Source organism: Miniopterus schreibersii (assembly GCF_964146895.1).
Source record: "Miniopterus schreibersii genome assembly, chromosome: 18".
NCBI lineage: Eukaryota > Metazoa > Chordata > Mammalia > Chiroptera > Miniopteridae > Miniopterus > Miniopterus schreibersii.
In genome coordinates, this window is record NC_138121.1 from 30,705,602 (window position 1) to 30,716,344 (window position 10,743).

The 10,743-nt window shown below is 39.2% G+C and overlaps 1 protein-coding gene across 7 annotated transcripts in view; it reads left to right on the plus strand.

The window, feature by feature from the left end:
* Positions 1 to 10,743, plus strand: part of GARRE1 (granule associated Rac and RHOG effector 1) — a 76,646-nt gene that overhangs the window by 19,898 nt on the left and 46,005 nt on the right. For 3 of the 7 annotated variants that reach the window (XM_081117916.1, XM_081117914.1, XM_081117918.1), the window contains exon 2: positions 4,983 to 5,036. The exons of 3 other annotated variants lie outside the window; for them this stretch is intronic. The gene's annotated coding sequence lies outside the window, so the exon portion shown is untranslated. Of the gene's footprint in view, positions 1 to 1,042; positions 1,064 to 4,982; positions 5,037 to 10,743 lie in introns of those variants that run through there. One more of the 7 variants, XM_081117917.1, reaches the window with a different exon arrangement.

Consider the following 10,743-nt stretch of genomic DNA (forward strand, 5'->3'; position numbering starts at 1 on the left):
TCCATTTAAAGTGTATAATTCAGTGAGTTTTAGTATATTCACAGAGATATACAACTACCATTACAGTTAATTTCAGAACATTTCATTACTCTAAAAGGAACAACAATGACCATATTCATTAGCAGTCATTCCTCAAGTTTCCTATCCACCCCAGCCCTACAGAGCCATTAATCTACTTTCTGTTTCAGTGGATTTGCCTGCTCTCTGCATTTCCTATTAACGGAATCATACAGTTTGTGCCCTTTTTTGTCTGGCTTCCTTCACTTAGCATGATGCTTTCCAGGCTCAGTGTATGTTGTAGCACGTGTCAGTACTTCATTCCTTTTTATGCCTGAGAAATATTACTCCATTTTATGCCTATATTACATTTTATTTATCCATTTATCTGTTGATAGACATTTCTGTGTTTCTCCTTGTTTACTATTTTGAATAATATTGCTCTGAACTTTCATATACAGGTTTTTGGTAAACATGTTTTTCCTTTTTCTTGGGTATACACATAGTTATGGAATTGCTTGATTACATGGTAATTCAGTGTTTAACCTTTTGTTTTGTTCTGTTAATCCTCACTCGAGGATATTTTCTCCCACTGATTTTTAAAGAGAGTGGAAGGGAGGGAGGGGGGAGAGAGAGAGAGAGACATTTGATTGATTGCCTCCTACACACACCCAACAGGGGCTGAGATGGAACCTGCAACCCAGGTACATCCCCTTGACCCGGAGTCAAACCAGCAGCCCTTCAGTGCACAGGCCAATGCTCTAACCATGGAGCCACACCGGTCAGGGCTATGTTTACCCTTTTAACACACTGCCAGACTATTTTCCAAAGTACCTGTGCCCCATAAGCAGCATATGAGGATTCCAGTTTCCTCATCCTTGCCAACACTTGTTATTGTCCATCTTTTTTATTATAGCCATCCTAGTGGTTGTGAAGTGGAATCTTAGGGTTTTGATTTGCATTGCCCTGATAACTAATGATGTTGTGCATCTTTACATGTACTTGTTGCCGTTTTATGTATCTTCTTCGAAGGATTCATCTATATTTGATCATCAATATTGGCGAGGTAAATTTAGTTGCAAAACCTGAAACTGTAAAAGAGCAGGTGTGTGTATGTGTGTGTGTGTGTAGTGAACGATGGTGTAAACATATAAAAGATAAACATGTAAAACATATAAAAGATAGGCCCCCCAGATAAATAGCCAGCACTCTCCATGGATTTCAAGCCTGAACTTGAGAAAGAAAGTGCTTGATGATCCTCTTACCTAGCTGTGACCTTGGAAGTAGAGGTCATGATCTCTGCTTTCTTCCCCATAGCAGCTATCCTAAGGCCAGATACTGCAACCACTGCCAGGTTTTTGCAAACCAATGGCCTGACAAGTAGAGAGGTAGCTTGCCACATGGATGAATGTAGGCTCATTCATACTGAAGCATGTATCAGAATTTCCTTCCTTTTTAGGCTAAATAATAGGCCATTGTATGGTTATACCACATTTTGTTTATCCATACATTCATTGGTGGACATCTGGCTTATTTCCATCTTTTGGCTACTTCTGCTATGAGCATTGATGTACAAAAAACTGTTGAAGCTCCTGATTTCAGTTCTTTTGTGTATATACTCGGGTTTGGAGTTGCTGGATTATATGGTAATTATGTTTAATTTTTTGAGGAACTGCTGTACTGTTTTCCATAATGGCTATACCATTTTACATTCCCACCAGCAATGCACAGGTTCTAATTTCACATCTTTGCTAACATGTTATTTTCTGTGTTTGTTTTTTCCTTTTTATAATAGCCATCTTTGTGGATATGAAGTGGTATCTCATTGTGGTTTTGCATTGCATTTCCCTAATGATTAGTAATGTCAAGCATCTTTTCATGTCCTTATTGGCTATTTGTCTATTTCTTTGGGCACATTTCTGTTCAAGTTCTTTACCCATTTTACAGTTGGACTGTTTTTTTGTTTTTTTTTTTATCCAATTGCCTGTGATCATGAGTTTAGAAGTTCTTTATATATTCTAGACTTTAATTCCTTTTCAGATATATTATTTACAAATGTTTTTCTCCCATTCCATGGGCTGCCTTTTCAGTTTGTTGAAAGTGCCCTTTGATGTACAAAAGTTTTAATTTTGATGAAGTTTAGTTTGCCTGTTTTTTCTTTTGTCACCTGTGTTTTGGGTGTCATATTCAAGAAATTATTGCCAAGTCCAGACTCATTAATTTTTATATATTTAATGAATTTTTCTCTAGAAGCGTTATTCTTTTTTATTCCTAAATTGTTCCATTATTGGCCATTAATAGAGCTTTTCCTTCAGGTTGACTCTGGGTCCTTTTGATATTAGCCAGGTAGTATTAAATGGGTTCCCTCCTTCTGGCCTAATAAGAATTCCTGGGCTTATCTTTTTGTTTCTGGCCATAGATCTAGAATCAGCCATTTCTGTAAGGAGCTCTGATTCTTTTTGGTGGGAAATCATATTTGGGGCATTTGTTGCAATTGTGATGTGAATTCTAGGTCTTCTCTGTGGAGTAAGTATGTGGTTTTTTTTTAAATATATCTTTATTGATTTCAGAGAGAGGAAGGGAGAGGGAGAGAGAGAGAGAGAAACATCAATGATGAGAGTCATTGATCAGCTGCCTCCTGCACGCTCCCGACTGGGGATCGAGCCCTCAACCCGGGCATGTGCCCTGACCGGGAATTGAACTCCGATCGCCTGGATCCTAGGTCAACGCTCAACTGCTGAGCCACGCCCGGCTGGGCAGTATGTATTTTTTGGAAAGAAAAAGATAAATCATGATTTCAGGCTGATACCTCAAACTCAAATAAAAGATTAAAGGATTTTTATTTCCTTGATTTCATATCCGTGTTTCTTCTCCTTTGTTGACAATAACACAAGAGAGGTACAGTCAAAACACTGCTTACTTGAAATAAACCTTCTTGATAAGAAGTTCAAGTTCATTTGTGTTTTTTATTTTTAGGAATTTTTAAAATTTACTTTTTAAAAGATACACAATATTTACATGGTTCTAAAGAAAAAACTATATAAAGCAAGATAGATTGAGGGAAGTATGGCTTCCTTCCCTGCTTTGTCTTTCTATACCTCATAGGAAAACATTTTTAATGGTTTCTGATTTATTCTTCCATTGCTTAATTTTAAAAAATATAAGCAAATGTGTGTCTGTATCCCCTATACCCTACTTCACTACCATTTTATTTATTTCCTTGTTTTTCATCTTGGCAATCGTATTTCTTACTTCTAAGAACTCTTTCCTGACTTCTTCCTTTACAGTTTGCTTCCGTTGTGATTTTGCTTGCCTCTCAAATCTCCCTGTGGATATTAGTTAGAATTTCTTTTCAGGTGTTTTTCTGGGACCTAACGTGTTTCTTCTGGAGTCTGATCTGCTTTTTTTTTTTTAATCTTCACCTGAGGATGTGTTTGTTTATTTTAGGAAGAGTGGAAGGTTGGAGGGAGAGAGAGAAACACTGATCAGTTGCTTCTCATACACACCGCAACCAGATACGTGCCCTGACCGGGAATTGAGCCCACCACCTTTTGGTGTACAGGACAGTGCTCCATCCAACTGTGCTACCCAGCCAGGGCTTTTTTAAATTTAAAAATATGTGTGTTTTTGCCTGACCTGAGGGGCGTGATTATGTAGGTAATATATATATTTTTTTAAATGTGTTTTTTTTAAATTATATACTTTACATTGAACACTTCAGAAAATATAATTACAATGATACCAAAATGCAATCCCTGGATTCAGTAAATGTTCTCTAGTTACCTTCAATCAATGTGTAGCATTAAGCTAACAAAATAAGTAATGATCTGCTTTTTTTTTTTTAAATATGTCTTTATTGGTTTCAGAGAGAGGAAGGGAGAGGGAGAGAGATAGAAACATCAATGATGAGAGAGTCATTGATCAGCTTCCTCCTGCACACCCCTGACTGGGGATTGAGCTGCAACCTGGGCATGTCCCCTGACCTGGAATAAGACCTCGATCTCCTGGATCCTAGGTCGATGCTCAACCACTGAGCCACACCTGGCCGGGCAGTAATGATCTGCTTTTTATCTTTGTTTTCCTTTTGGTTTTCTTTCACTGTCTGGCATCCTTGTCAATGAAGAACTGAGCTGATTATGTGGGTAACTGACAGAGGTTCCTGTTCTTCCAAGAGTACTCTTGCCTTAATAGGAGTTGGCTGAATCATTGTCCAGAGTGAGAAGTATGGAGGCGATCGAGTAGATGAACCTATTTTCCCTCTCCTGATTTCTGTACCTGCTCACTCAAAGCGGGGCATTTATCCAGCTCTGCCAGGAAAAGGGGCTCTGCCTTTCTGCCCATCTTTGATTCTGCATTTTCTGGGAAGTGTCTACCTCTGCTCTGGTCGGTCTTGTTATATAGTTAACTGCTTTCTCTCCATCTTCTAGAAAGTGGTCAGTATTAAAATAGACTACATCCCTCAGCCCTTCTCATTATTATTAAGCTGTGATTCCCTTTTTCAAATGTCTTTACTATTATTTATTTAGCTTGCCATCTTGAAATGAGGCTAGTTTGTGCCATACCATTGCTGTCAACAGGACTGCTTTTCACTCCATTTTGTCTGTTGGCTTAGTAACTGCAATGGATTTAAAATTTGTGTCTGTTGGCTTAATAACTGAAATGGATTTAAATTTGTTCTCTGTGTTCACAAAATATACCTGTCACTTCACTGAAATGTGATGCTGCCCGCCCTAGGATATAGACTCCTATTCAGTTCAGGGATTGGGATTTACAAGACCTTTCAGGGATTTACAAGACCTTTCTTGTTTGTCAGTAACTTTTTTCCAGAAAAGCAGAGGTAACAAGGCCTTACTGTGTGTGAATGATGATAATGTCAAACAAATAGTGCTTCATATGTGCCAGACATGATTCTAAGTGCTTTCTTTATATGTATAAATTTATTTAACTCAATAACAGTAGTTACTGTTATTATATCTATTTTGCAGACAATGAAACTGAGGCACAGAGAGGTTAAAGAACTTGCCCGAGGTCACATGCTGGTAAGTGACAGAGCCAGGATCTCACCCAGTTAGTCTGTCCCGAGGCCACCTTTTATCCGTTGTACTCTCTAAAGGGAAGCTCTTCAGATTTTCTTAGGATGACCCCTTTTTATATCTTATCAGTTATGGATATAAGAAAACCATCTTTACTTAAACGTTATGTAGCGTATTCTTTGGTGTTTGAAATAGAAATTGCTGATCACTTTGATTGCGGAAAGAAATGTTTTAAGTGATGTGATCAGATCTGAATTCAGTTTTAATCTACTGAGAACTTTTGCAAATTATTGTGATGTCGAAAAGATGCGACAGGTACTAAATGTCCTTTTCTGCTATGTGTTTGAAAACCTTAGGCAGCAGTAAAACTTAATGAACATGTTTTATCCCTTCAGGCAGATAAATACAGGGTGGGGGAAGCATTAAAAATACAGTAAGACAAGCACTGAGAAGAATTTTTTTTAAAGTGATATATGTAGGTGCTTGGGTACATGTTTGTGTGCATTTAAAACTTTATTACAGAAATGTCTAGTCATCTGCAACAGTAGAGCAAATAATATGATGAACCTTAGTTTCCAACAGTATTTTATCGGAATATTATGCTCACCACCATGAAGACTCCTTAGACGGTGTCACCTCCTTCTCTGTGTATTGTTTTTGAAAATGATAGAATTTGAATGGTATTTTAGTTCCATACTATTTCCTTGAACCCAACACTGTCTAGTTTTAATTACAGCAAGGATCAGAATCTGTTAAAAATAAAGTAAAACCAATTTTCATCTTAAGGAGTTTGTTCTCTCTTCCTGGAGGAGAATCCCAGGCTTGACTAGGGGACTTACGTGGTCTTGTTAGAAGCAATTCTGACACAAATAGAAGTTTTCATTTAATTGTCCAACCAGCCCCTTGGTTCTCAGAAATAGTCATTTATCACATGGAGTTAGGGAGTTCCCTTTCTGGGTTTTTGAATGAATAGGAATATTGGTGAAATACCTGAGTTGCATCAAGTGGTTCATGTAGTTAGTATCTTCAGGTGTTCGTGCTCAGGTGCCCTCAGTCCTTGTCGCTTTCAGCAGGTTTTCAGCTGAGCGTTTTGGTTCTCAAAGTATAGCATTCATCAGAATCACGTGGGAAGCTTTTGAAAAATGCATATTCTCTGCTCCTACTCCCAAAGATTGGTTTTTTAGATTTGGATTGTACTCCAGGAATCTGCATTTTAATAGTCATTCCATTAAGAGTGGTATTCTGATTCTAATATCAGGGAAGTCCTTCAGCCATGCTTGGTTTTCATTGGCTTCTTTCTTTTCATCCTAGGCTTAATAAAGTTAATATGGCATCTTGTGAAAAACTTCCTTTAAAAGTTTTCCTTCTGGCCCAGCTGGGCGTGGCTCAGTGGTTGAGCATGGGCCTAGGATCCAGGAGATTGCAGTTTGATTCCCAGTCAGGGCACATGCCTGGGTTGTGGGCTGATCCCCAGTGGGAAGCGTGCAGAGGCAGCCGATCAATGACTTTCTCTCATCATTGATATTTGTCTCTCTCCCTCTCCCTTCCTCTCTCTGAAATCAATAAAGATATATTTTTTTAAAAAAGGTTTTTGTTCTGCCCTGGCCAGTGTGGCTCACTTGGTTGGAGGGTTGTCCAGTGCACTGAAGGGTCACCGGTTCGATTTCCAGTCAGGGCACATATCCAGGTTACAGGTTCAGTCCCTGATTGGGGTGTGTATGGGGCCAACCAATCATTGTTTCTCTCATGTCTGTGTTTCTCTCTCTAAAATCAATAAAAAACATAGCCTCGATGAGGATTAAAAAGATAAAGTTTTCATTCTTAACATGTTTAGTTCCCATTACTACCACCCCTGTACACTGATATGACCCATATAGGCAGACTTATCCCAGTGCAGGTGCACCTTTGGTCCTGGACAATTCAATTCTGATGCTCCTGGTCTAAGGACCACAGCTTGAGAATATATAGGGGCATAGGTAGTGTGTGGTATGGGTGCAAAGGTCCCAAGTGTATTTCCCTTTGGTTCCCTTTAACGCACTAGCCTGAGCTTAGGCAGCTCCGCTGCTTGGTTACCCGTCGGACCAATACGAGTTGCAGAAAGTGAGGCTCAGTTTTCACGAAGTCACCTGTTTCCTGCAGTTCTGTGTAGGGGAAGGGAAGCACAGAGAGTATAGAGGGCAGGTGGTTCTTCACCTGGGCTCCAGGACCAAAAATGAATGGAAACTTTGATGTTTTGGATATGTATTTGAGTAAGGAGTGTTCTTTCATCAATTTCTCAAAGGAATCTGACCTTTTCCTCCCCAGACTTCACCCCCTCACTCTGCATACATAACACAACAAAAAACCACGTCCTGGAGCAGCCTGTGTAAGAATCACCTGGCCTCTGGAAAGCAACTGAGGGGGCCTCCACATCACAGTACAGCCATCTGTATTGCAATACACAGAACGCTGCAACACACATCTGAGCTTGGTGGACAGCTGTGGCCAACTATAATGCTTTCTTATTATTCCATATGTCGCCCTACATTTCCCAGCCTCTCCTGTAGTTACATTGGCACTGAGGGACTAATTCTGGCCAAAGGACTTTGAGCAGAAATGATGTGTGTCACTTTAGTGGGAAGCAGTAAAGAATGGGTATGAGTTTCTTTTTTAATGCTAAGGTGACTCTGGAAAACACAAGTTCCAATGATGCCCCTACAAGTTGAAGAAGGGCTGCCAGACCCACATTGAACTTAATGTGAGCAAGAAATGTCTATGGATTAGGCCACTCATTTAAGGATTTGTGACTGCAGTTTAGGTTAATCTGTCTCCAGTCTGGGTAGTTCAGAACAGAACATTTATGTATGTGTTTGAAGTTCTGAGACTCAATATACCCAAGTTTGATTTTGACACCATGTGGTCTATGCAAGACATATAGTATCCTGGAATCTCCCCCGCCCCCCCCCCCACTCATCTGTAAATTGAAGGGCTTAAATTAGATGATCTTTACTGGACAGGCTCTGGATAGCAGCATTTAACAGACTTCTAGTTGAATATGAAAAGGAGACTAGGTCTGATATTAAAGGTATCCCTGGAAAACTTATTTTTAGGTACTTGTTTTTATTTAAGAAGGAATTATATGCCTTTTGCTGTTAAATAAGTTACATAAGGAAAATGGCAGTGAAAGAGGAAATAATTTTACAAAAATAACAGCTTTATGTAGATATAAGTCACATACTATATATGTGTTTTAGTAGATTCAGAGTTGTGCAGCCATCACCACTATCCAACTTCAGAATCTTGTCATTACCTCCAAAAAGAAACCCATTAGCAGTTACTCCCTGTTCCACAAATCTACTTTCTGTTTCTGTGGATTTGCCTATGGGGGACATTTCATGTCAGTGGGATCAATACCATATATGTGGCTTCGTGTGTCTGGTTTCTTAAGAGTAGAATTGCTTGCCCTGCGTGTTAGCTCAGTTGGTTAGAGCATTGGCCTGATATGCCAAGGTTTCGGGTTTGATCCCCTGTGGGGGCACATACAAGAAGCAACCAATGAATGCATAAATAAGTGGAACAACAAATTGACATTTCTCTTCTCCTCCTTCCCCCTCTCCCTCTCAAAAAACCCCCAATTAAAAAGGGTAGAATTGCTTGGTCATATGACAATTCTCTGTTTAACATTCTGAGGAACTGCCAAACTGCTTTTCACAATGGCAGCATCAGTTTGCCTTTCCACCAGCAATGTATGAAGGTTCCAGTTTCTCCACATTCTCTCCTACACTTCTATTTTGTTTTTTGTTTGTTTTTATTGTAGCCATGCTAGTGTTGTGTGAAATGGTGTCTTACTGTGGTTTTGACTTGTGTTTCCGTGATGACTAATCATGTTGAGCATTTTTTTATTTGCTTATTGGACAGTTTTATATGTTTGAAGAAATGTCTATTCAAATCCTTTGCCCATCTTTTAATTGGGTAATTTGTCATTTTATTGTTGAATTTTAAGAGTTCTTTATATAATCTGGATACTAGACCCTTAACAGATGTATGATTTTCAAATATTTTTGCCCATACTGTGGGTTGTCTCTTCACCTTGATAGTGACCTTTGATGTATAAATATTTTAATTTTGATGACGTCCAGTTTGTCTATTTTTTCTTTTTTTGTCTGTGCTTTAGATGTGATGTCTAAGAAACCATTACCTAGTCAAATATCACAAAGATTTACACATGTTTTTGTCCTAAGAGTTTTACAGTTTTAACTCTTAAATTTAGGTCTTCTAGTCTATCCATTTTGAGTTAATTTTTATAAGATAGAGGTCCGTATTTTTTTTTTTTTTAATATATCTTTATTGATTTCAGAGAGAGGAAGGAAGAGGGGGAGAGAGAAACATCAATGATGAGAGAGCCATTGATTGGCTGCCTCCTGCACGTCCCCTACCTGGGGATCAGGCCTGAAAGCCAGGCATGTGCCCTGACCAGGAGTTGAACCATGATCTCCTGGATCCTAGGTTGAAGCTCAATTGCTGAGCCACGTCCAGCCGGGCCATATTCATTCTTTTACATGTGGATATCTAGTTGTCCCAGCACCATTTATTTTATTTTATTTTTAAAATATGTCTTTATTGATTTCAGAGAGAGGAAAGGAGAGGGAGAGAGAGAGATAGAAACATCAATGATGAGAGTCATTGATCGGCTGCCTCCTGCACGCCCCTGACTGGGGATTGAGCCCACAACCCGGGCATGTGCCCCAACCGGGAATCGAACTCTGATCGCCTGGATCCTAGGTCAATGCTCAACTGCTGAGCCACGGCCAGCTGGGCCCGGCACCATTTATTGAAAAGACTATTCAAGTTGAATGGTTTTGCCACCCTTGTCTAAAACCAATTGACCATAGATATATGGGTTTATTCTAAACTCTCAATTCTAAAATATATATATCTTATGCCAGTACTCCACTGTCTTGATTACCATAGCTTTATAGTAGGTTTTCCAATCAGGACGTCTGAGTCCTTCAACATATTTTTTCCATATTTGTTCTCTTGCATTTTCATATGATTTTTAGGATTAGCTTGCCCGTTTCTATAAAAAAGGTGGTTCAAATTTTTATAGAGGTTGCATTGAATTTGGTGAAGTAGTATATTTTTCAGCATTGCAAGTTTCATTTAAATAAACTTTGGAAACATGTAAAGTAAAAACAGAAGTTTATGATGCTTTTTTTAAAATTAGGTAAGTAGATGGTTCTTACTTGGCCTTCTGGGACCATTTGGCAGAGTAATGGGGGTGGGCTCTCAGAGCCAGAGGCACTGGTGTACAACACAGAACAAAGAAGGAATGCTCAGGGTTGCTCAAGACTCCCTGTGGCCAACTCAAGGCGATGGTTCTCCCTCACAGTGCACACAGTGTTCATGTGAACAGCCTTCCCCCTTCACCATTCCTGTTGAGCACTTCTATTGTGTATGTACATCAGAATTTGTAAAGCCACACTGATTATAATGGAGCACTTGGGTAGGGATAGATATGTTGCTTTATTGCCATGAATTTGAAAGAAAGAACACTTGGGGACATGGTTCTTATAAGTAGTTGTTTGATATGTTGTTTCTTGAAAAGTTTATGAGATCTTAAGAGTGAAGATTCTCTTGAACACAGAGCTGCAGTTGGTGACCAGTTTAGTTTCATTTACATGCTAGCTGGGTTGGGGTTGCTATACTTTTAGAGTATGTGTTTGTATCCATAGCA